Genomic DNA, 24,381 nt, shown 5'->3' with positions numbered 1-24,381 from the left:
ATGCTGTTTGACCTAAAGTAAGGGGGAAATGGAAAGGAGAAATGAGTTTATATGGCTACGAGTTTCTAAAAAAGAGTCTGGAGGCTGGCAGAAGGATTGCCCTCATGCACAACTGAGCAGAGTCAGAGAGACAGATAAAGCAGATACAACCCCCAGATATTGGTTCCTTTGAGGGCTAAAGAGACCCATGGGAGTTATGGTCATGGCCGATGGGGTTAACTACCAGGGCAGATGGCCGCTCTTTGGAAATGGTGTTTATGTGTGATGAATCTGGACTCAGATGGGATCTCCCTTCATAAGACTTTCATGCTAATGTGCTGGAGGTGCAGTTAATGTTGGGGTTTAAGATATATTTAGGGGATTTGAATCTCTGGACTGACAATGTGATAGCCAGGTCCTGAGCCTCAACAGACTCCAGCACCTACAATCTGATCTATTGGACTTACCACACTCAGCTAAGATGGAGTTGAAGAAGGACAACCACCACACCATGGAGCCTAGAGTGATTACAACTGAAAATGGGAGGATTGCATCCAGCATCCATGTGGAATCTGAGCCTCCTCTTGACATAGAGGTGCAATGGACACAACCAATCCAATGTCCACATAGAAGAGGTGGCATTGGATTGGGAAAAGTGGACATGGTGGACGATGGGTATGGGGAAAGGCAGGAAGAGATGAGAGGTGGAGGCGTCTTTGGGACATGGAGCTGCCCTGGATGGTGCTTCAGAGGTAATCACCGGACATTGTAAATCCTCACAGGGCCCACTGGATGGAATGGAGGAGAGTATGGGCCATGATGTGGAGCATTGTCTATGAGGTGCAGAGGTGCCCAAAGATGTACTTACCAAATCCAATGGATGTGTCATGATGATGGGAACGAGTGTTGTTGGGGGGGGGAGAGGGGGGTGGGGGTGGGTTGAATGGAACCTCACATATATATTTTTAATGTAATATTATTACAAAGTCAATTAAAAAAAAATACCACTTTAAACACAACACATTTCTTAACTGCTTAGGAATGAATCTGACAAAATATGTACAAGACCTGTACACTGAAAACTATAAAAATATTACAGAGAAGAACTAAAGAAAACCTAATTAGAGAAATATAACTTGTTCATGAGTTGAGAGACTTGATATTGTTAAGATACCATTCTCTCCAAATTGATCTGTAAGGGTCAACAAAATCACAATCCAAAGCCCAGCAAGCATTTATTTATTTAGATTGATGAGTTTATTTTAAAATTCGTATGAAAGTACAAAGGCTCTAGAATAACCAAGAAAACCTTTAAAGCAAACAAAGTTGGAGGGCTTCGGAGGACTAAACCTACCTGATTTGAAGATTTATAAACACATGTTGTAGTAATGCAGACATACAGATAAATAAATCAGTGGAATATAATAGTCCAGAAATAGATCTATACATATATATGGACAACTGACTTTAGGCACATTTAGTGGAGAAAGGATAGGCTTTTTACCATGTTCCTGAAACAATTGGATAGCCATATACAAAGTAATGCACTTGTATCCATATCTCATATTATATAAAAAATTTAACTCAAAATGATTGGAGTCCTAAATGTAAAACCTACAACTATAAACTTTCTGAAAGGAAACATAACAGAACATCTTTGGATCTTTAAATTCTTAGTTATATCATACTTGACACAATTCATAGAAAAAGAAAATTACCACGTTGGACTTTATAAAATTTTAAAACTTCTGTTCTTTTAGTGATACTGTTAGTTGATTGAAAAGACAAGCCACAGAAGGAAAGAAAGTATTTGCAAAGCTTATCTATGATAAAGGACTTGTATGCAGAACACAAAAAGAACTCAAAATGGATTAAAAACAGAACTACGTCATTAAAAATTAGGCAAAAGATTTAAGTAAACAGTTCATTAGAGAAGATAATATGGTTGGCAGATCTGCATATGAAAAGATGCTCAGCATCCTTAGGCAATAGAGAAAGTAAAATTTAAAATCATTCTTGTATTTTACTGGCAAAGAATAAGCAATTTTTAGTGCATATTCATTGCAGTTTTTCATGCAGGTTATTATATAATGATTAGAAAATAAAATTACATTGCATAGATTGCAGGAATAAATTGCATCATTATTGATTTATGACTTTTCTTTATGCAGAGTCTTGGGACTAGATGAAAATTTAGATGGGCCTTACTACAAAGTGGTAGCATTTTTTTGAGCATTAACCAAGTTATGTACTTAATTTTTTTTTTATTAATTTAACCAGTTATCCTTTTCAATTGTTATTAGTCCATCTAAGCAGGATCCTTATATGACTCATAGATTTAATATTTTTCAGAAATTTTAATTTCTGGTTAAGCTGTTGTTTTGAACCAGAGGAAGGCAATTTTGAAAAAATTAAATTACTATGTGAAAATTTAACAGGATTGGATATATTGAAAATATTCTCATAATATCATTACATCTGGATCAGGTTGAGTAACAAGTTTGCTTAGTCCATGCCCACGATGACCTGAAGCTACAGTGGTGAAACCAGAAAGTGCTTGCTATATTTCTACAATCAGCATTCGCCCTTTCTGGTTTCCCCTTTGGAATATTAATTGGGTAATGGCACTTGCCCTTTTCCTTTCTTTGCTTGTTGGACACCTTATCCCACCTACAATGCAATCACTAGTAAAGAGTCCAGCGTGCTCTTTGCTTTATTGTTATCAAGTGGTAAAATTCTGCTGGGTACTATTGAATTAGAATATTCAAATGTAGAGGGAACAAGGAAAATATAAATTTGTACTATTTAGAATTAGATGGTTCTGATTTTGTTTTTTTGATAGGTATTTCACTTTATTTCATGATGAATATAATTACATTTTAAAAACAGTTTTACTGAGTTATATTCACGTACAATATATCCAAAGTGTACAATCCATGACTTTTAGTGTAATCATAGGGTTTTCTAATCATCAACACAATCAACTTTAGAACATTTTCATTACTTCAGAAAGAAAAACCACATTCCCTTTAGCATCCACCACCAAATCCCTCTCTCTTTACTTGGCCCTACATAACCATAATTTAATTCCATATCTATAAATTTATTTGTATTTACATTTTATATAAATGAAATCATACAGTAATTAGTCCTTTGTATCTGGTTTCTTTCACTTTGATGTTTTTAAAAAATTATTGTAATTATTTGTTTTAATTGGAGAAGTGGGTTTACAGAAAAGTCATATAAAAAACAGAACATGCGCATATACACTCATATTTTTGACACTTTGCATTAGTGTGTATCTTTGTTACAATTAATAAAAGAATAATATTATTTTTAAGTATACTCCATAGTTTACATTAGGTGTATTTTCCCCATATACCATCCTATTATTAACATCTTGTAATAGTGTCAAATATTTGTTATGATTCATGGAAGAACATTTCTTAATATTTGTACTATTAACCACAGTCCATTGTCTGCATTGGGGTTCACTGAGTTATACAGTCTCATGTTCTGTCTTTTTACTTTCTTTCTACTAATATATGACCCAAACTTCCTCTTTCAGCCACATATGAAAACAATTCAGTGCTGCTAAGTACAATCATGATAATGTGCTGCTATCACCACTGTCCATTTCTAAACATTTACAATCAACCTAAATAGAAATTCTGCACAAATTTAACTTCATCTTCCCAGCCTCTACTCTCATCCTATCTCCTGGTGAACTAGTTCTAGATTCTAAATCTATGAGTATGCTTATGATTAGTCAGTGAGATTCTACAATATTTGTCCTTTTGTGTCTGGCTTATTTCAATATAATGTCCTTAAGATTCACCCATCTTGTCTCATGCATCAGGACTTCATTTCTTCTTACAGCTGAATAACATTACATTGTATGTATATTCCACATTTTGTTTATCCGTTCTTTAGTTGATGGATACTTGGGTTGTTTCCATCCTTTAGCAGTTGTGCAAAATGCCTCTATGAACGTCATTGTGCAAATATCTGTTTGTATCCCTGTTTTCAGTTCTTCTAAGATATACCTAGTAGTGGGATTGCCAGATCATGTGGCGGTTCTATACTTTGCTTCGTAAGGAACCACCAAACTGTCTTCCACAACAGCTGTACTCTTCTGCATTCTCAAAAACAGTGAATAAGTGTTCCTATTTTTTTACATCCTCTCCAACACTTGTTATTTTTTGTTTTTTTAAAAAATAGTGGTCATTCTAGTAGGTGTGAAATGATATGTACTCTGGTTTTGATTTGCATGTCATGTTAAGTATTTTTCATGTATTTTTACCCATTTGTGTGATCTCTTTGCTTATTTTCCAAATGGGTTGTTTGTCTTTGTATTGTTGAGCGGTACAATCTTTTTATATATTCTAGATATTAAACCTGTGTCGGATATGTGGTTTCCAAATATTTTCTCTCACTGAGGCAGCTGTCTTTTTACTTGTGTGACAAACTTCTCTAAAGCACAGAAGTTTTTTATTTTGAGCAGGTCCTATTTATATGTATATAATTTGTTGTTGTTGTGGTTGTTGCTTGCACTTTGGATGTGAAGTCTAAGACACCATTACCTATCACACTAGCTAATTCTTGGACTTAGTTTGCTGCTCTTTTTCTAGTTCTTCCAGTTGTACATTTAGGTCTTTGATATTAGCTCTCCTTGTTTAATGTAGATGTAGGGTTATACATGTCACTTGCAGCACTGCCTTTGCTATATCCCATAAATTTTAATATGTTGGATACGCACTTTCATTTGTCCTGAAATATTTATGGAATTTTCTTGCAATTTCTTCTTTTTTTTTTTTTTAATTTTTTTATTTTTTATTGACTTTGTAATAATATTACTTTAAAAATATATATGTGAGGTCCCATTCAAGCCCACCCCCCCACCCCCCCTCTCCCCCCCCCCAACAACACTCGTTCCCATCATCATGACACATCCATTGGATTTGGTAAGTACATCTTTGGGCACCTCTGCACCTCATATACATTGGTTCACATCATGGCCCATACTCTCCTCTATTCCATCATGTAGGCCCTGTGAGGATTTACAATGTCCGGTGATTACCTCTGAAGCACCATCCAGGGCAGCTCCATGTCCCGAAGACGCCTCCACCTCTCATCTCTTCCTGCCTTTCCCCATATCCTTTGTCCATTATGTCCACTTTTCCCAATCCAATGCCACCTCTTCTATGTGCAATTTCTTCTTTGACCCACTAACTCTTTAAATTCATTTTTAAAAAATTTATTTTATTTATTCATTTATTTCTCCCATTCCCTCGTTGCTCATGCTGTGTCTGTTCAGCATGTGCTTGTCTTCCTTCTTTAGGAGGCCCTGGGAACCGAGCCCTGGACCTCCCATGTGGTAGGTAGGAGCTCAATCACTTGAGCTACATCTGCTTCCCCCACTGACTCTTTAAGGCTGTGTTGTTTAACTTTGATATGTTTTTGAATTTTCCACTTCTCTGCTGGTTATTGATTCCAGCTTTATTACATTATCTTCAGAGAAAATGCTTCCTGCAATTTAAGTTGTTTTAAGTTTATTGAGACTTGTATGGTGACCTAACATGTGGTCTATTCTGGAGAATGATCCATGAGCACTTGAGAAGAATGTATATCCTGTTTTGAGGTGCATTGTTCTGCATATCACTTTTAGGTCTAATTCATTTATCATATTATTCAAGTTCTCTGTTTTCAATCTCTTCTATTATGCCTTTCATCCCCACAATTTCTGTTTTGTTTCTTCTTAACGCTTTCAAATTCTTCTTTATGGTCAACCAGTGTCACCTTAATTTCCTTTATCTCTTTATTTTCTGCAACCTCCATGAATTGATTTAGGAGCTATTTCAATCATCATTGATTAGTTGTTTCAAATTTTGGTTCTCCTCCAAAATTTTAATTTGTTTTTGACTGGGCCATATTGTGTCAGTCAGTGTTCTCTAGGGAAACAGAATCAACAAGAGATATTTGTCATTAGTATGCGATTTTATCAGAGTCTTTCACATGACTGTGGGGATGCGCAAGTCCAGGTTCCACAGGCAGGCTGCAACCAGGGGCTCTGATGAAAGTCCAGTGAAGGTTCTTGATGAGTTCTGGGAAGTGTTGGCTGTACAAAGATGAGCTGGGAAATTCTCACTCAATGCTGGAATCACTTCCCCTTTTAAGGCATTCAACTGATTGGATAAAGCATCACTAATTACTGATGACAGTCTCCCTGATTCATGTAATTATAACCAGCTATCTATGATTTACCACTGCATAAAGTCAATGGTGACTAAAGTCCGTCAATGCCCTTGTTTTACAGTTAGCCCAGTGCTTGCTTGACCAAACAAATGGGCACAATTACTTGGCTGAGTTGACACATTAGCCTAACCATCACACATATCTTCCTGTTTCTTAGTACGGCTTGTAATTTTTGCTGATGTCTATGTATCTGATTATCTGGGTGAGTTTGCTCTTAGTGTAATTTCTCTCTTGCTTAGGGTTTTATATTTGACTGGCTTTGTGTTAAGACTCTTCTTTGATTCTTGTTTCTACTTACTCTAGACCTTTAGAATTGCCTATCTTTAATCAGATTTTTCTGTTCTTATTCATCAGGTCTTGCCTTGGATTGCAGTACAATTTTTAAGATTATACAATTCATGCAATTGTTTCATTCCCAGTAAACAATTCCTTCTTTGGGAACCTAGATCTGTTCTGATTGTTTTTTTTTATTGTTTTGTTTTAAATATTCCTTTTGTTGCCTCTAGCTGCTGTTGCATGGAGGACAAATTGCTGGAAGAGTGTCAACCCAGAAGGACTTTCCCAAGTCAGTATTTCCCATACAAAACAGGGCCAGCTGCTCATGAAGTGGTGCACATCTTCTCCGGAGATCCTGGACTGAGGGTCAGGAAAGAAGCCAGAAGCCTTTTTGGTTATACCTTGAAGCTGCACTTTCCTGGCCTTCACAGCAGATGGTGCTCTTCAGCAAACACTTCCTTGCATCTCTAAGAAGTACTGTATTTTTAGAAAACTCTGTCACTTCTGCTGCTATCAGGGGCCGGGTTGAAACATGCCCAATGCTGCTCCTTCCTGGGGTGGGCTGAAACAGCAGGTCAGAGATGGGACCCAGCGATTCAAATTCACCAATCTCAAACTTTGATCAATGTTCAGCTGTGTTCCTCCCACCCCCCATTCTTTAACAAGAGGACTTCCATGTATTTGGCCATCTGCAGCAGCCATCCTGAACCAACCGTGAGAGTGGGGATGGGCTCTGGCAACTGTGTCAGATTGAGCTACTCACAGTTCTTTATCACAGTTTCTTAGCCTCTTCCTCCTGCTCTTCCCAGGATGCTGTATAGTTTTTCCCTGTCCTACTTAGCCCCTCAGTAGTTGTTTCAGTCACTTCCTGCCTTCCTACTAACTGTTTTGAAGGAGTAGTGAATCCTGGAATTCCCTACTCTGCCATCTTCCTGGAAGTTCTGTTTTTGTATTATTTTATTTGAACTTGTGAAACTCAGTTTGAACCTACTTCTTCTCTACTTCTGATTTCATTTTGATTACTCCCATTTTATTTCTCCCTATTTAGACATTACTCTTGCTTTTTGATAAAAATTTTGAAAAAAACATAAAAGTATATTATTTATCTTAAGAAAGATTTTGAAGGACATGTGGCTGCCAAGAGGAAGTATTTACCTTGGTAAATTTATTATAATCCAGGATCTGTTTCCTCTTTTTTCTGGATCAGAAATTTTATTTTGGCAACACTGTGAAGTGAATTAAGTTTATGGATATGTTTATTTCCTGACTTGTTCTGAAGAAGTCATTAATATGGTTTACAAAAATACATAATAAGAATTAACAACAAATGAAAAAGGGAAGAAAAAAGAGACTAGAAAGAAGAAATAAGGAGGGATGACCTGAAGGGAGTTCTCGTGGCAACCAGCTTTCTTGTTAATGTCTTCATTTGAGGCAGTGAGGGTTCATTAATTCCCCTTCCCCCTCCCTGTCTCTCTGATAGGTGTTTTCATTATGCTTTTGGGGAGAGATGGAATATTAGATTCATAGCTGGGTAGAGATGACTGGATTTATTTCAAAGTGTAATGACAACTCACCCTTCTGAAGTTTCCCTTGATTCTCTAAATCCATATTAATATGTTATCTTTCCTATTCAGCAAGTCCACAAGGAACTATTTTCTAATACAGAGTACCAGTTCATCAATTGGCAATGAGATATAAGCTATCTATTGGAATAAAAACGTGTTTTTTTTTTCTCTTTTGCAGATTAAGTGGAAAAATAAATTTTAATCGGAAAACTGGTAAAATTCAAGTTAGATCAAGGGAAACTTGTTTGATTCAAATGTTTGGCACACACTTTATTGTTCAATGCCTACATCTTCATACTAATAATATGCTTGGTACACTTGGAGTGCTGAATAAAAGTTTTGAGTTATAGGAACTTTTATGGCTATTCATCTCATGATTCTTAAGTTTTTATTTCTTATGCTTTATGTTGTTATAGGTCCCCATCAGATTTACACAGTTTTTCTCCAATCAGGACACAATACAATTGATGTGGTTTCTGCTTCCAATTAAAATTGTATTTCTGTGTTAAGTACAGTTATATTCTAGACATGAATTAGACTTTAAGTGTTCAATCTTTAATTTAGTTTCTGGAACTTGAAAATGATTTTCTATTCAATTCCACTTGTTAAAAGATATAAACTTGTTAGTGTTTTGAGACAACCACTTTATAGCTTTCTATGATAAAATTTGTATCTTTCTAACATTCCTGCTTGCCAAACATAAGCATAGTATGCTTTTTTTCATTTTTTCAGTTCTACTTTCAAATTTTCAAAGTTTTTTAGTTTAAAAAAATATATATATATATATATATATGTATAGGTCTTATGTTTTGGGTCTCTTGTTAACTTTATGTAGTTTTTTATGTTATTATTATCTATCCTATTTTTTACCTTTTCTACTAAGAGAGATTAAAGTGGAAAAATTCTTCTATAAAATGTAGCTAGGTAGGCCATGCTTTTCTGGATATTCTTTATACTGTTTATGAAAGTCATGATTTATAATTCATATAATTTCTTTATCAAACACTTAGATTTCAGTTTGCATAAACCCTCTAGTTTGTTGGGAATTTGGAAAAACAGGAATAATTAAGATGCACTTTCTGTGCTTGAGAAGACCAGGTTCTTTCAAATGTAGTGTCAGAAGCTAATTTTCATTCATGCACTTAAAATATATTGTGTACCCATCCTGAATGATGTGCAATGACAGATACAGACCGTTATATATCTCCTCATAACTTAGAAAATTGTGTGGGAGTTTAAACGGTAATGTAAACTATAATCCACACTTAGTGGCAGTGTTCCAGTATGTGTTCATCAATTGTAGCGAATATACCACACTAATGAAGGATGTTGTTAATGTGGGAAAGTGTGGGAAGGGTAGGGAGTGGGACAAATGGGAATCCCCTACACTTTTTATGTAACATTTATGTAATCTAAGTATCTTTTTAAAAAAAGTATATTAAAATATATATACATAGATGGAAGTACTGTCATTTGTTGAGCACTCACCATGTCAGGCACAGTGAACACAGGCTGAGTGATTTCACTGCTTCTGTGCAAAAGAAAACCTAATCATTCACCTATCCTTTCTCCAGTCTAAATCCTTAATCAGAGAACAGCGGTGGTAGGGACAAACATGATGTCAGACTTAAGCTTTATTAAGGGTAAAGCTGGACAGTGAAATTGGCTTGGATCTAAAGTTGGAAATGGGACTTCCAGTGATGTTCCCCATGGGAAACTTATTTTACTTATGGCAGTGGAGATAGGAATTTAGAAGAACACTGGCCTTTACTCATCCCTGTACAAGCATTATCACTGATCAAGAGCCTAGAGACTTCAAACACTTGAAGTTAAAACCCCCACCAATTAGGAAGCATGGACTAGTGATCTCTGACTTTCACTAAAGAGTTTCAGTCAGAAAATTCATTCTTTCTTCCCTGGAATGGAGTATATCAGGGGCATGGTAAGAGAATCTCCTTATTCATGAGAGTACAGATGGGCCAAACTAGAAACACTGAGAGGAAAGGAGACTGGTTTTCCCCATGGGTATGATTATTATTAACAGGTTTATGCTTATTTTATAGATAAAGAAATTAAAGCTTAGATAAATTCACTCATTGATTCAACCATTTTTTTCAATGCCTCTTAAGTGCTGCGTGTTACTCTAGATAATAAAGAACAAAATTAACTCCTTGCTTTTTATAGAATAAATACATACATTGTGTTTTGTGACAGCTTTGACATAGAGAATTCAATATATGCATTTTTAAGCCTATAATTTAATCACGTGGTGATAACCATTTTCAGTAAGTATTTTTTATTTAGTTGGGTGTCTGAATGTTCTTATATATGGGAATGGGTCAAGCTGCAAACAGATGGAAGTTATTCTATATTCATTTTTTAAAAACACTTTGGTATCTCTTTGCATGTGGTAGAGATGATCATATTAAAAATATGAATAAAAACTTGTTTTTTGGACTAGGTGAAACTAATATTACTAAATATTGTATTTAATGGTTGATACTTATATAGAATCTATGATCCTATTTTATTGATTCTACTTTTTGTAGTAAAGTGTCAAAAAAACAGGATAACATCCACACAAAAACAAGCAGTCCACTTTCCTAAACTTCAGAACATTGATTTTCATACATTTCGAACTTGTAGTAGCATTTCTAGGTATATATATTTAGTCCCTGTGCTTGATTAATAGTGCTTTTGGGAACTCTGTAATCTACTTTACTATTTGTCATCCTCTGCTAGTACTTTTCTCACAGTGAGAACAATTTATTTAGTGTAAAGTTCTTCAAACTTTATGTACCTCAGTTTGCAATTTATTGGTTTTAAGAGGTTTTCATTTTCTGTTGAACTTACAAACAAGTGGTACTCAGCCTCTTTCACTGCTACATGTGTATTTAGCAGTGAAATATGAAATATTTATATATATTACCACTAATGTTAATTTTTAAAAAAATTGGAGTATATCTTATCTGTATAAAACATAGTATCAGAAATATAGGCCTATTATTATATTGACTTTTATTTTAAAATGGTGTCTCTTTTCTTCTTGTTTAATTGCAGCTATGGGTCTCTAAGTATAAAATTGTACAGGAATTTTTTAGGTGCGTTTTTCTACTCTAGATTGCCATTATAGGCCGTTACTTTATGTGTGAAAAGAACAAGAATAATTTGAAATAGTTTTTATCATTCCCTGCTTTGGTAAGTTGAAATCAACTATGACTAAGTTAAAAGGGTTCAATGTAAATTTATTATTTTTGCTATACTTTTAAAACTCCATTTTAAACCATATAAACAACAGGACAGGTAGGTATGCTATGCTGAGAGGCATATTGGTTGAAATTTTATTCATTTTAATTTCTGTGTTATAGACTTGAAGTCCATTTTGATGAATCAGAGTATGTCCTGAGGAAAATAATGCTGATAATGTAGTTTTTGTTTTTAAATCATAACTAGGAATATTTTCATTGGTCAGTGGTGATGAGCGATACAGTTTCCATATTAATTACACTAAATCTTTAAAAATTCCGCTTTGGAGAGAGAAAAAATCCTATAGTCATTATCTCAGGCAAATCATTTTCTAAAATCCATTTGGTTTCTTCCGTATTACTCAAAATGGCCAAGCTAGTTATCTAGGGATATATGTATCTTATGGCTAATTTATCCTGTGGGTACATTAAGGCATAATGTTCAGAATCAGAAGGTACATAAGAAATCTTTGGAGGTTTTTTATTGCAGTGACAGGGATTGGCAAAATCTGCTTTGAAAAATCTCCATGTCTAAATTATATGGTCTTAATATTTGCAGATTGATTTGTTCACTTGTCAGGTTTATCCAGAGCTACTGCTTGAGGAAAATGCTGAATATGCCAGAAATTATTCATGAAGACCTCCTAAATATGTTCAAGGAAGAGTAATTGAATAAAGTCTTTATTGTTCAAACCAGGATGCTAATTCTTATATCTTCGTATGGTTTCCAGTGCATACGGATCTACATTCAATCACTGTAGCATACATTATTGAATGGCTTCCCTTTTCTCCATTCTTCCTTTCTGGCAGAGTCCCATTTTTGTTGATTGGTCATCTTCCTAGTAACCTTGAGCTCAGAGAAGAAGCCACTCCCTTTCTCCAGGGCTTATATTATGATTGACCATGGTAGTTTCATTACTCAGTAATGGTCTCGATGTGAACATTTGCCCCCACCTGGGCTAACAGGATCTGAGGGGATTTGGAGTGGGGGCTGTTTCAGAAAGGTTTCTTTCCAAGTAAATGGAGATACAAAGGAAGAGATAGACATGGAGACTATATATTAACTGCCTACCTAAACTTGAAGTACAGATGTACTACTTGACCATCTGTAAAAACGAACAAACTCCAGATCTCTTTACCATTCCATTCTGTCCTCTCATTTTTTGAATTCATATACAGTTATTACTTTTCCTGTTATGTATATAGTAATACTAAATATTGGTGTGGTATTTATAACTTATAAAGTACATACAGTTTTGTCAGTTATCTCCCTTTCATTTATCTTTTCTTCTTTTCTCATCATTTCTTTAATACCTCCTTCTCTCCTGTACTCTTTCCAGTTTTCCTTTTCTTCTTTCCAGTCTTCCCCACCCTATCCTTCCACTTCTTTTCTTCAAGTACATTTCTACTCTACTTTTAAAAAATGTTGTGACAACTTACATATGTACCATAAAATGTTGCCATTTTAACCATGTTTAAGTATACAATTTATTGGTATTAATTACATTTACAGTTTTGTACTACCATCACCACCATCCATTACCAAGCATTTACATCATCTCAAACAGAAATTGTACCCATTAAGCAATAACTGCCCCTCACTGCCCCAGGCCCTGGTAACCTCTGAAATACTTTGTCTCTATGAATTTGCTTATTTTAGTTATTTCATATAATTAGAATCACACAATGTTTGCCCTTTTGTGTGTGGCTTATTTCAGTTAGCATAATGTTTTTAAGGTTCATCTGTGTGGTAGCAATGTATCAGAACATCATTACTTTTTATGGGTGAATAAAATTCCATTGTATGTATAAACATTGTTTTATCTGTTCATTTGTTGGTGGACATTAGATTGTTTTCACCTTTTGGCTATTGTGAATAATGCTCCTGTAAACATTGATGTACCATTACCTGAGTCTCTGTTTTCAGTTGTTTGGGGTATATACCCAGAATTGGGATTGCCAGGTCATATGATAGTTTTGCGTTTAACTTGGAAACCATCAAACTGTTTTCTTCAGTGGCTGTACTCTTTCACACTCCCACCAGTAATGTACTCAGATTCCCATTTTTCAGTATCCTCACACAGCACTCCTTTCTTTTCTTTTTTTCTTTCTTTTTTAATAATAGCCACCCCAGTAGGTGTGAAGCATTACCTCATTGTGGTTTTGATTTGCATTACCATCTTAATTTGAGTGTTTTTTCCTTATGTTTGTTGGCAGTTTGTGTATTTTCTTTGAAGAATGCTCTATTCATGTCTTTTGCTCATTTTCAATTGGGTTGTCTGTCTTGTTGTGAGATTTATTTATATATCAGACATAAAATTTACAACTATTCTCTCACATTCTGTAGGTTGATTCATTTTCTTGATTCATTTTCTTGATACTGTCCTTTCACAGAAGTTTTAATTTTAATCAACATCCAAATTATTTTTTTTGTTGCTTGTGTTTTTTTGTGTTATATGTCCGACTCCAGTGCCAAAGCTGAGGTCATGAAGATTTACTCTTATGTTTTCAACTGAGACTTTTATGGTTTTAGGTCCTATATTTAGGTCCTTGGTCCATATCAAGTTAAGGTTTTTATATGTTGTGAAGTAGGGGTCCAGTTTCATTCATTTGCATGTGGGAATCCAATTTTCCCAGCACCATTTGTTGTACAGACTGTTCTTTTCTTTTGAAAGGGATTAACTTTTTTTGGAAATCAATTGAACACAACTGTATGGATTTATTATTGAACTTTTGTTTCTATCCCATTGTTCTGTTTGTCTTCAATTATGTCCGTACCACACTGTTTTGATTACTGTAACTTTGTAATCAATTTTGAAATTGGGAAGTGTGAGTCCTCCAATTTCTTTTGTCTATTCAGTACCCCTTGCTATTCCATATGGATTTTTTTTTTAGATTTATTTATTTATTTTTCCTCACACCTGCCACCACTCTGCTGTTTTTGCTGTTTGTGGCCATTCGTTCTGTGATCTTCTGTATCTATTTCTCTTTTTTGTCTTCCCTTCTCATCTTTCTCCTCTAGGATTCAGAGGGATTCAATCTTGAGGACCTCTGATATGGAGAGAGGTTCCCTGTCAATTGTGCCACCTCAGTTCCTGGTCTCTGCCGCACTTCACTTTTACTTTCCCTTCGTCTCTCTTTTGTTGCATCATCATCTTGCTCTGTGACTCACTTGTGCAGGCACTGGCTTGCCATGTGGACACTAGGCTCACAACACAGGCACTCAAGTGGGTACTGGCTCGCCGCACAGTCATACTTTTCTTTTTCACCAGGAGGCCCCAGGGATCGAACCTGGGTCCTCCCATATGGTAGGCAGAGGCCTTATCTCTTGAGCCACATCCGCTTCCCTTCATATGAATTTGAGGATTGACTATTGCATTTAAGCCAAAAAGGTTGGTGGAATTCTGATGGATTGTATTGAATCTGTAGATTGCTTTGAGTAGTATTGACATCCTTTTTTAAATTTTTTACATTTTTTCACATTTCTTAAGTGTAAAGGATACATATAAAAATTTTAAATCATACGATATGTTACACAATATATTTGGTTCACAGTAATGCAAGCATACAGTATTTGTCCTTTTGTGTCTGGCTTGCCTCGCTCAACATAATGTCCTCCAAGTTCATCCATGTTGTCCTATGCTTTACGACTTCATTTCTTCTTACAGCTGCATAACATTCCATCGTGTGAATAGACAACAGTTTGTTTATGAGTTCATCTGTTGATGGACACCTGGGTTGTTTACAACTTTTGGCACTCGTGAATAATGCCACTATAAACATCGATGTGCCGATATCGGTGTCACTGCTCTCAGTTCTTCTGGGTATATACCCAGTTGTGGTATTACAGGGTCATGTGGCAAGTCTATATTCAACCTCTTTAGGAACTGTCCTCCACAGTGGCTGTACCATTCTGCATTCCCACCAACAGTGGTTAAGTGTTCCTATCCCTCCACACCCTCCCAACACTTACAGTTCTGTCTTTTTAATAGTGGCCATTCTGATAGGTGTGAAATGATATCTTGTTGTAGTTTTGATTTCCGTTTCCCAAATCATTATTGATGTTGAGAATTTCTTCATGTGTATTTTTGCCATTATTATTTCTTCTTTGGACAAATGTCTATTCAACCCTTTTGCCAATATTTTAGTTGGGTTGTTTTTTTATTGTTGAGTTGTAACATCTCTTTATATATCCTGGATATTAAACCCTTATTGGATATTTGATTTCCAAATATTTTCTCCCATTAAGTGGCTGCCTTTTCACCCTTTTGACAAAGTCCTGTGAGGTGCAAAAGTGTTTAATTTTGAGGAGGTTTCATTTATCTATTTTTTCTTTTGTTCCATGTGCTTTGGGTGTAATGTCCAAGAAACCACCACCTACTACAAGGCCTTGAAGATGTTTCCCTACATTTTCTTCTAGTAGTTTTATGGTCCTGGCTTTTATATTTAGGTCTTTGATCCTTTTGACTTGATTCTTTTATAGGGAATGAGATAGGATTCTTCTTTCATTCTTCTTGTTATAGATAGCCGTTCCAGCATCATTTATTGAAGAGACTGTTTTGTTCCATTAATATTAACTTGGTAGGTTTGCCAGAAACCAGTTAACTGTATAAGTGAGGGTTTATTTCTGGACTCTCAGTTCTCTTCCACTGATGGATGTGTCTGTCTTTATGCCAGTACCATGCTGTTTTGACCACTGGACCTTTATAATATGTTTGGAGGTCAAGCAGTGAAGTAACACCCACATCATGTCTATTCTGTTTTAGAATGCTTTTGGCTCTTTGGGTGTGCTTTCCCTTCCAAATGAATTTGGTAATTACCTTTTCTAATTCTGTAAAGTAAGCTGTTGGGATTTTGATTGGTATTGCATTGAATCTGTAAATCAGTGTGTGTAAGATTGACATCTTAATGATATTTATTCTTACACTCCATGAACATAGAATGTCTTTCCATTTGTTTAGATCTTTTAAAATTTCTTTTAGCTTTGTTTTATAGTTTTCTGCATATAGGTCCTGTACTGCTTTGGTTAAATTAATTCCTAGGTATTTGAGTCTTTTTGTTCCTGCTAAAAATGGAATTTTCCCCCTGATTTCCTCTTCAGGTTGTTCAGCAAGTGTACAAAATCATTACTGATTTTGCATGTTGATCTTGTATTCTGCCACTTTGCTGAACTCATTTGTTAAAGTACCAGTTTTGGTTTTGTTGATTTTCTCTCTTGTTTTGTTCTCAATTTCTTTTATTTCTGCTCTAAATGTTTATTATTTCTTTCCTTCTGCTTGCTTTGGGATTGGTTTGCTGTTCTTTTTCTAGTTTCTCTAGTTGTTCAGTTAAATCTTTGAGTTTAGCTCTTCTTTTTTATTATAGGCATTTAGGGCTTTAAATTTCTCTCTCAAGACTGCCTTCACTGTTGTTCTTGTTTTCTTGTTTCTTGTGTTCTTGTTTTCATTTGTTTCAATATGTTTACTGATTTTCACTTGCAATTTCTTCTTTGATTCATTCATTATTTAGGAGTGTGTTGTTCAACTTCCACACATTGGCAAATTTACTTTTTTCCTATTATTGATTTCCACTTTCATTCCATTATGATCTGAGAAAGTGCTGTGTACAATTTGAATCTTTCTATATTTATTAAAAGCAGCATTTTGCCCAGTGTGTGGTGTATCCTGGAGAAGGATCCCTGGGCACTTGAGAAGAATGTATAACCTGCTGAATTTGGGTGCACTGCTCTGTATTTGTCTGTTAGGTCTAACTTGTTTATTGTATTGTTCGAGTTCTCTCTTTCCTTGTTGATCTTCTATCTAGTTGGTGTCTGTAATGATGTGAGTGGGGTGTTGAAGTCTCCAGCGATTATTGTAGAGATGTCTATTTTTCCCTTCAGTTTTCCCAGAGTTTGTCTCATGTATTTTGGGACAAAATACCCCAGGTTAGATGCATAGATATTTATAACTGTTATATCTTCCTGACGAATTGTCCCTTTTATTAATATATAATGGCCTTCTGTATGTCTCATAACATTTTTGCATTTAAATTCTGTTTTATCTGATATTGGTATAGCTACCCCTGTTCTTTTCTGGTTACTCTTCTTGTGGAGTATCTTTTTCCAACCTTTCACTTTCACCTATTTGGTATCCCTGGGTCTAAGGTGAGTTTCTCGTATGCAGCATATGGATGACTCATGTTTTTTTATCCACTCTGTCAGCCTGTATCTTTTGATTGGGGAGTTTAATCCATTCATATTCAGTGATATTACTGTAAATACACTACTCTTCCATTTTATTCTTTGGTTTTCATATGTTATATCATTTTTCTCTGTCATTTTTCTCTTTTGGTTATACTTTCTGCTATTCTTTCTTCTATACTTTTTTCCAAACCTGTGTCTCCTGTCTTTTTCATTCAGGTTTTAAGGCTTCCTTTAATATTTCTTGCAAAGGTGGATTCTTTTTTGTAAACTCTCTTAGTTTCTGTTTGTATATATTTTAAACTCAGCTTCATATTTGAAGGACAGTTTTGCTGGATAAAGAGTTCTTGGCTGGCAGTTTTTCTCTTTCAGTATCCTAATTATATCATACCACTGATTTCTTGTCTCCACAGTTTCTGAAGAGAAATCTGCGCTATTATTAGAAGTCCCTTATATGTGATGAGTTGCTTCTTCCTTGCTGATCTGAGAATTTTCTCTTTTTCTTTGACATTAGACATTCTGAATAGTATGTGTCTTGGAGTAGGTCTGTTTGGATTTGTTCTGATTGGTGTACAGTACGCTCTTTGGACATGTAAGTTCATTTCTTTTGGGAGAGTTGGGAAATTTTTAGCTGTTTCCTCAAATACTCTTTCTGCCCCTTTTCCCTCTTCTTCTGGAACTCCCATGACACGTATGTTGTTGTATTTCATGTTGTCATTCAGCTGTCTCTGCCCCTGCTCAATTTTTTTCCATTCTTTTCTCTTTCTGTTCTTTTCTTCAATTTTAGCAGCTCTGTCTTTGGGTATCACTTGTTCTTTCTTCTATCATTTTGAGTCTACTGTTTTATGCCTGTAGTGTTTTTGTGATCTTACCTATTTTATCTTTCATTCCCATGAGCTCTGTTACTTTTCTTTTCAGTATTTCAGATTATTTATGCTCACTCAGTGTCTTTTTTTTTAAAAAGATTTATTTTATTTATTTCTCTCCCCTTCCCTCCCCCCCTTGCCTGTTCTCTGTGTCCATTTGCTGCCTGTTCTTCTTTTTGTCCCATTCTGTTGTTGTCAGCGGCACGGGAATCTGTGTTTCTTTTTGTTGCATCTTTTTTTAAAAAAGATTTATTTATTTCTCTCCCCTCCCCCGCCACCCTGGTTGTCTGTTCTCTGTGTCTATTTGCTGCATCATCTTCTTTGTCCGCTTATGTTGTTGTCAGCAGCACGGGAATCTGTGGTTTTTTTGTTGCATCATCTTGTTGTGTCAGCTCTCCATGTGTGTGCCGCTTTCCTGGGCAGGCTGCACTTTCTTTCACACTGGGCGGCTCTCCTTACGGGGCACACCCCTTGTGCGTGAGGCTCCCCTACGCGGGGGACACCTTTGAATGGCAGGGAACTCCTTGCACGCATCAGCACTGCATGTGAGCCAGCTCCACACGGGTCAAGGAAGCCTGGGGTTTGAACCGCGGACCTCCCATGTGGTAGAAGGACGCCCTATCCACTGGGCCAAGTCTGCTTCCCTCAGTGTCTTCTTGATGTTATTTATCTTTATAACCATATTGTCTTTTTTTAATAAGATTTATTTTATTTATTTCCCCCCTGCCTTGCTACCTGTGTTCACTTTCTACTCTCTGTATCTGTTTGTTGTGCATTCTTCTGTGTCTGCTTGTCTTCTCTTCTTGTCTTCTTTTTAGGAGGCACCGGGGACTGATCTTGGGACCTCCCATGATGGAGAGAAGCATTAAATCACTTGAGCCACCTCAGCTCCTTGGTTTGTTGTGTCTGTCATTGTCTTTCCTCTATGTCTGTTTTTTATTGCATCATCTTGGTGCTCTAGCTTGTGGCGTGGTCCAGCTTTGCCCTCACCAGGAGGTCCCAGGAACTGAATCCAAGATCCCTCATATGGTAGATGGGAACCCAGTCCCTTGAGCCACCTCTGCTTCCCTATATTGTCTTTCATCTAATTTACTTGATTTTGGAAATTTGTGCACATCTTGCTGATCATTTCTCTCAAATTCTGTGTCTTTTCTGGGGTTTTGATGTGTTCCTTTTTTGGGCCGTGTCTTCTTTTTTTTTTTAATAGTTTGTAACTTTTTGCTGCTGTCTAGGCATCTGATTAGGATCAGATGCTCAATTTCTTTCTCTTTTAGGGATTTAGTGGTAGGAGGCTGTGTTTTACTATTGCTCTTTGATTCTTGGCTCTGCCTGGATTGTTAGGATTGTCCTGTTCATTGTTCAAAACTGGGCACTGAACCCAGTAATTGGTTGTAGACTCACTTCCTGGGGCCTTGGGGAGGGAGTCTATAGAAGCTGGAAAAAGCTTCTCCTACTTATTTTCAATTTTCACATGCACTTCCTTGGTGTGCCAGCAGATGGTACTCTTTGGCGCCTCTCAGTTCAGAGTGTATTTGTTGCAACACAGACTAATCATGGTGATCCCGCATCCTGTCTGGAGGCTAGGAGCCTTGTAATTCAAACTTTGTCTGAGGCAGTTCTGCAGCCTTTTCTGGCACCCCTCTCTTTCTGGCTAGAAGATATTTCCTCTCCTCTCTCAGTCCTCAATAATCTTTTTTAGTTAGTAGAGGAGGATATCGGAAAGGCGTCTATATCTTTAGCCCCTTGCCAGCTTCCAAGGCAAACAGTGGCGCACCCCCATCTGACCTGGAAGGGCTTCTAAGACACAGCAGACCAAATCTGTGAGTCAAAAGCTGAGTCAGCCTTAGTCTGTTTCCCTCTCCTTCCCCTTTCCTGGGGTATCCTGAACAATCAGTCCTGGTTAGAAAAGAGGGAGATTAGATTGCAAGGGATGGATTTCTGCAGCCCTTTGCAGGCTCACAGGGCAAAACACCGTGTGTTCCTACCTGGCCTGGAAGGGTAATGGAACACAGCAGAACAAATTTCTGGATCAGAAGCTGAGTCAGCCTTAAGCTGTGTCCCTCTCTCTCCCCCCTTTCCTGGGTGATAGATGCCTGAAGGCCCCTTTGTAGAGGCAGTCCCAGAGACCTGAGAATTCTAAAGTGTTTTAGCATGGGGGATATTGCTGGCAGCAGGAGCTACTGATTTCAATTCACAGTTCTGTCTTCGAGATTTCCCTCCTTTGTGACTTCCTAGTCCGCCATCATCCTGGAAGTCCGATACTGACATTTTAACAATACTGTCTTCCAATCAATGAACATGGAATGTTTTGTCGTTTATTTAGGTTGTCTTTGATTAGTTTCACTAATGTTTGTACTTTTCAATGTAAAATTTTTTCACCTGATTGGTTATTTTTATTTTTAGATATTTTATTCTTTTAAATGCTGTTCTATTGTAAATGGAATTGTTTTCTTAGTTTTTATTTCAGATTATTCATTGCTAGTATATAGAAACACAGCTAACTTTTATGTATTGGTTATGTATTCTACAACTTCTTCTAATTTGTTTATTGGCTCTAGTAGCTTTCTTGTATATTCATTGGGATTTTTCTATATCAGAATCATGTAATGTGAGAATAGAGATAGTTTTACATCTTTTTTCCAGTTTGGATGACTTTTATTTATTTTTATTTTTTGCCTGATTGCTCTGGCTAGAACTTTATTATACTGCTAAATAGCAGTGGTGAAAGCCTGCATCATTGTCTTGTTCTTGATATTAGGGGGGAAATCTTCAGTCTTTTACCAGTGAGGATGATGATAGCTGTGGATGTTTTCATGAATGCCCTATGCCATGTTGAAGAAGTTATTTTCTGTTCTAGAATTCTGAGTGTTTTTAAAGTGAAAAGATGTTGGATTTTGTCTAATGCCTTTTTTTGTTTAAGTTTAGATACTCGTGTCTTTTTTCCTTCCTTCTATTAATGTTGTATAGTATACTGATTGATTTTCTTATGTTGAACCATCCTTATTTTCCTGGGATAAATCCCACTTGGTCATGGTGTATATTCTTTTTAATGTGCTGTTGGATTTGGTTTGCTAGTGGTTTTTTTTGAAGATTTTTGCATCTATATTCATAAGGGATATTCGTCTGCTATTTTCTTTTCTGTTTAAGTCTTTTTCTAGTTTGGGTATCAGGGTAATGCTGGCATCAGAATGAGTTAGGAAGTATATCCTCTATTTTTCAGAAAAATTTGAGAAGGATTGGTTTTAGTTTTCCTTTGAGTGTTTGGTAAAATTCACCAGTGATTCCATTTGGACTTGGAATTTTCTTTGTTCTTAAAGTATAATCTCTTACTTCCCAAAAGGGGATGGACAACTATTGGATTTAAAGGAAGAACTGAAGGAGGAGCTTTGATGTCAGACTTAGGTTCAGAGTAGTGTAGGTATACCTTATTTGGGATACATCAATAAATAGAATGGTTTAAATTCATTTTTTAAAACCAATTTCATTCAGGTATAATTTCCTTAAAATAATATATACCCATTTGAAATGTATACTGTGAAGAGATTTGGCAAATGTACACGCCTGTGTAAGCCAATCTCACAGTCAAGATATATAACATTTTCATCTCCCAAAAGAGTTGTTTTGTGTAACTTTTTAAATCATTTCCCCCTCCCTTCAATGTAAGCTTTTGGTTACTGTAGATTTGCTTTGCCCTTCTTAAAATTTCATATAAATACAATCATGTAGGGATCCTTTGCATATGAATATCCAATTTTCCCAACACCATTTCTTGAGTAGCCTACTCTTTCCCCCTTGAGTGCACTTTTGTCAAAAATGAATTAGGGCCAGCGGCTAGCCCGTCCTGGAAGTGAAACACGACAGGCCCCACATGCTGTCTCCTTGACCTCCTCATCCCTCTGCTTTGCCACCTGAAACAGGACCTTCTCCTACCATTGGCAACTGGGCTCCTGAGTCAGGGGCCTGGCAGCAGGTAGGTGGAATGGCAGCCGGCGTGGAGCATGGGGACACAGTGTATGCCTGGTGCTATATGTTCCTGCTGCTAGAATATTTGAATGATGCTCCAGAGAAGATCAAAAGTGGGCTTACAGGGAAGCGGATTTGGCTTAACGGATAGAGCGTCCACCTACCAAATGGGAGGTCCAGAGTTCAAACCCAGGGCCTCCTGACCCATGTGATGAGCTGGCCCGTGCATAGTACTGATGTGTGCAAGGAGTGCCATGCCATGCAGGGGTGTCCCCCACGTAGGGGAGCCCCACGCACAAGGAGTGCGCCCCTTAAGGAGAGCCGCCCAGCGTGAAAAAAGTGCAGCCTGCCCAGGAGTGGTATTGCACACATGGAGACCTGACTCAGCAAGATGACGCAACAGAAAAGAGACGCAGATTCCCGGTGCCGCTGACAAGAATACAAGAGGACAAAGAATAACACACAGCGAATGGACACAGAGAACAGACAACTAGATGGTAAGGGGCAGGGAAGAGGACAGAAATAAATAAAAACAAAAAACACATCTTAAAAAAAAGTGGGCTTATGTTTGTTAAATTGGTAACCCATGTTCAAGAAAGGGGCCATTTACTTGTTCAGTATGTGTCTCTGGCAGCTGTTTGAAATAAAAGTTTTCAAGGGAAAACACCATTCTTGTTTTATACATCAATCAGTTCAATCAGAAGTGTATCTCCACTTTGCCATACCAGTGGACCTCTTATTTCTGGTTCTCTACTATCTTAAAAAGGCTGTTAAAGAGAGAATGTTTCAGCCACTAGATCAGGGATTCTTTACCATTTTTGTTCCACAGACCCCTTTGTCAGTCAGATGAAAACCATGGAACTCTTATTAAGTCCACAACTATACTTGTGCATAATTTGATAAATATATCACACCTGCATCAGCATGTCCCCACAAGAATACTCTTTTTTTTGAATTTTCAATTCAAGCTCACAGATCCCCTGAAATCTTGGGGGTCCATGGACCCCAGGTTAAGAACCCATGCACTAGATTGAGTTTTGTTGGATGACAAATTTCCCTATTGCTTCTTGTTGCTGAAATTTGCTGAACTGTTGAAGTTACTTGCTGTGTGACATAGAAAAAAGAAATAGACATCAAGAAATATTACAAATACAGCAAAGAGAAGACATTGAAATTGCTGGAAAAGATGGTTAATCAAACTCTAGAGTAGCTTTAAAAGCCAATAAGGTCAATGTGGGAGCCCTCAGGGTACTGTCAGCTGCGTTTTTATCTGGTGACCAAGTTCCCTCTATAAAAAAGAGACATATTCTTAATGCCCATGGTCTGATATCTGAATACATTCCTAAAGAATTAAGTTATGACTTACCTAAATACTTAAAGCTTCCAGAACGTTTGGCTGCATTCTCAAACCCTCCATCAAAGAAAATAAAAGTTATCAGATGAGTATGTAGCAGCAAAAGATTACACAAAATTTAACCCTTAAGATTTGAAGATGGAAATGAAAACTAGCAAAATGACTGCAGCTCGCAAGGCTTTGACTAAAGTTGACAAGTGTGGAATGAAAAGTATTGACACAGATTTTGGGTCCAACTGAAAAAAGTTTTGCAAAGATTTGAAACTTTGAAATTGAAATCTAACAAAAATTTAGTTTCACTTTTTACTTGTTCCGTTTTAGTCCTTCTTCTATGCCACTGTACTTCCTGACCCTTAGTTGCCACATTTTGGGGGAAAAAATAAATAAAAGTGAACACCCAACGAAGAAGCTGAAGGAAAGTTTTCCAGTTTACTTCACCATTTCTTTGTTATTTATTTTTGTTTACTGAATAAAGTGTGGAAAAGTAATTGTATAGCTTCATGGTTGGTGGCCTTTAGAGACTTGTTTGACACAATGAAAAGTAATCAAGTGAACTGAGTTAACATATAGCAGCACAATTTCCTCAGTAATCTGACATGTGACAGTAAAACCACGAATTGGCTATTGGTGTGATGCTTTATTTCTGATTATGCTGTTTTGATTACTGTGACTTTGTCATAAATTTTAAGATTGGGAAGTC

At 36.5% G+C, this 24,381-nt stretch overlaps 1 protein-coding gene and 1 pseudogene across 1 annotated transcript in view; both read left to right on the top strand.

The window, feature by feature from the left end:
• COG5 (component of oligomeric golgi complex 5) overlaps positions 1–24,381 on the top strand; it is a 488,722-nt gene that overhangs the window by 135,408 nt on the left and 328,933 nt on the right. The gene's annotated exons all lie outside the window — the stretch shown is intronic.
• Positions 22,258–24,031, top strand: LOC101442761 (ribonuclease H2 subunit B pseudogene; annotated as a pseudogene).

This window comes from Dasypus novemcinctus, chromosome 5, assembly GCF_030445035.2.
Source record: "Dasypus novemcinctus isolate mDasNov1 chromosome 5, mDasNov1.1.hap2, whole genome shotgun sequence".
Classification (NCBI taxonomy): domain Eukaryota; kingdom Metazoa; phylum Chordata; class Mammalia; order Cingulata; family Dasypodidae; genus Dasypus; species Dasypus novemcinctus.
The sequence above is the reverse complement of the archived record's forward strand: the minus strand, read 5'-3'. Positions and strand labels throughout refer to the sequence as shown.